Source organism: Urocitellus parryii, unplaced genomic scaffold (genome assembly GCF_045843805.1).
Source record: "Urocitellus parryii isolate mUroPar1 unplaced genomic scaffold, mUroPar1.hap1 Scaffold_60, whole genome shotgun sequence".
Taxonomy (NCBI): Eukaryota; Metazoa; Chordata; class Mammalia; order Rodentia; family Sciuridae; genus Urocitellus; species Urocitellus parryii.
This window is the reverse complement of record NW_027554101.1, coordinates 1,335,209-1,338,084: the sequence shown is the minus strand read 5'-3', so window position 1 is coordinate 1,338,084 and position 2,876 is coordinate 1,335,209. Positions and strand designations below refer to the sequence as shown.

Below are 2,876 nucleotides of genomic sequence, written 5' to 3'. Positions count from 1 at the left end.
TATCACAACTAAAGAGAATTAAAAAAATAAATTTATATTGAATGAAAGCATTAGGACTTAGGGGGGAATTAAAAATTTCCACACACTATTTGAAATTTCTGCTATTCAATTATGAGGTGACACATCCCCTTGAAGTAAGGAAAGCACTATGAATAATTTTAGTAGCATAATTCTGGAGAAAGTAATGCTGTGCAAGTTTCTAGGCTTAGGCTTTAAAGTACTAGAAGATTAATCTCCTAAATTTTGGACCCTTTTATGCTTGAAATAGAGCTGCTATGCCTACTAAGACAGAGAAATATGTCTTCCAAGAAAGTATCTTTCTTTAAGAAGCACAAGACAAGTACAGAGTATTGAAGGATGATACACCATTAAGAGAGACAGAAAAAAAAAAAGACAAGCAGAAACAGGAACACTGAAGAACCAATCATTATTAAAGAATACATCTTGGAATTGGAACCTGCCACTCCAGCTGCACCCTCTGATGCAAAAACATCAATGGATCAGAGATGAGCCACCTAATTGAGCTTTTCCTAAATTCCTTGCCCACAAAACTGAGCAACCGCAGTAGTATTTAGTTGCTAAATATAGAGGAGTGTGTAATACAGCAATAGATTACAAGAATAGGAATCGTCAAGTAAGTTGTAGAAGAAAGTGATGTTGGATCTTGGCCATCATAATTAGTGCTGCAATAAACATGGGAGTGCAGATGTATCTTTAGCACACTGATTTCATTTCCTTTGCATATATACTTAGAAGTGAGATTTATGAGTAAGATCCAGCGAGGAGCCCCAGCGCGAGCGCGCAGCCCGAGAGCTCGAGCCGCCTCCGCCGCGAGACGCCCCCTCGGCCGCCGCCGCCTGCGCCGCGAGATCCGCACCGGCCTCCCTGAGAGCGAGCCCGGCCATCGCGACCACCAGCCGCGCCAACCGCCGACCAACCGCCACCGAGGTGCCCGAGTGAGAGCAGAGGAGGCGGCATGAGCGAGGCGGGCGAGGCCACCAGCACCACCACCACCACCCTCCCGCAGGCTCCGGCGGAGGCGTCCGCCGCGGCGCCCCAGGACCCCGCGCCTGTGGGCAGCGGTGCGCCCCAGGCCGTGGCGCCCGCGCCCGCCGCCCTCGTCGCAGGAAACCCGGGTGGGGACGCGGCCCCGGCAGCCACGGGCACCGCGGCCCCCGCCTCTTCAGCCACCGCCGGCAGCGAAGACGCGGAGAAAAAAGTTCTCGCCACCAAAGTCCTTGGCACTGTCAAATGGTTCAACGTCAGAAATGGATATGGATTTATAAATCGAAATGACACCAAAGAAGATGTATTTGTACATCAGACTGCCATCAAGAAGAATAACCCACGGAAATATCTGCGTAGTGTAGGAGATGGAGAAACTGTAGAGTTTGATGTGGTTGAAGGAGAAAAGTGTGCTGAAGCAGCCAATGTGACTGGCCCAGATGGAGTTCCTGTAGAAGGGAGTAGATATGCTGCTGATCAGCGCCGTTATAGACGTGGCTACTATGGCAGACGCCGTGGACCTCCCCGTAATTACGCTGGGGAGGAGGAGGAGGAAGGGAGTGGCAGCAGTGAAGGATTTGACCCCCCTGCCACTGACGGGCAGTTCTCTGGGGCCCGGAGTCAGCTGCGCCGCCCCCAGTACCGCCCTCAGTACCGGCAGCGGTGGTTCCCGCCTTACCACGTGGGACAGACCTTTGACAGTCGCTCACGGGTCTTTCCCCATCCCAACAGAATGCAGGCTGGTGAGATTGGAGAGATGAAGGATGGAGTCCCGGAGGGAGCACAGCTTCCGGGACCAGTTCATAGAAATCCAACTTATCGCCCAAGGTACCGTAGGGGACCTCCTCGCCCACGACCTGCCCCAGCTGTTGGAGAGGCTGAAGATAAAGAGAATCAACAAGCAGCCAATGGTCCAAACCAGCCATCTGCTTGCCGTGGATACCGGCGTCCCTATAACTATCGACGTCGCCCCCGTCCTCCAAATGCTCCTTCACAAGATGGCAAAGAGACCAAGGCAGGTGAAGCACCAACTGAGAACCCTGCTCCAGCCACCGAGCAGAGCAGTGCTGAGTGACACCCAGCTCCCCAGGCACCTTCACCACCAGCAGGGTGACCTAAAGAATAATGACCATTCAAAAGTAAAGCAAAAAGCACACCCACAACCTTACCAACACCAAAGAAACATCTAAGCAATAAAGTGGAAGACTAACCAAGATTTGGACATTAGAATGTTTACTGTTATTCTTTGAGAAACTAACAACTGCGAAATGAAAATGTCAGCATATTTTTCCAGCAAGCTGCCATTCCGGGAATGTCTGCACAGAGTACGAGAGAGCAACCTCCCCAGTTTCAGCAACCACTAGGTTTATATTTTTTTCCTGGTTTTTACTGTTTTGGTAATATGAATTGAAAGAAGAAATATTAATACCACATGGGGAGAACCCCAAACAAAGAAATCTGAAATATATAGTAAATGCTTTTTTTTCCTTTTTTGTTCATTTTGGATGCTGGTGCTAAACTTACAAGTGTCATGATTTAAAAAGAAATTTTATGCCCTTCTTATTTATTTCTAGGATGAGGGGAGGATAACATTTTTGCTTTCTTATGTGACTCTCTTTGAAAATGTGCAGTATGAATTCCTCAAAAATAAAATTTTACCCTTCAAAGAAAAAAGAAAAGAAGTGAGATTTATGGGTCAAATGGTAGTTTTTTGTTTAAATTTTTGAGGAATCACCATATTATTTTTGATATTGGTTGTCCTCATTTACCTTCCCATCAACATTAATATTGCACAGTGCCGCGTCCCCTCGCCAGCAAAGGAAACACGACACAGGATTCTTCCTTCAGCAGTTTATTCAGGCCTTTATTTT

General features: G+C 47.8%; 1 pseudogene; it reads left to right on the top strand.

Moving 5' to 3' along the window:
• The first annotated feature begins 772 nt into the window (after positions 1 to 772).
• LOC113194595 (Y-box-binding protein 3 pseudogene) lies at positions 773 to 2,630 on the top strand (annotated as a pseudogene).
• Positions 2,631 to 2,876: the final 246 nt, after the last annotated feature.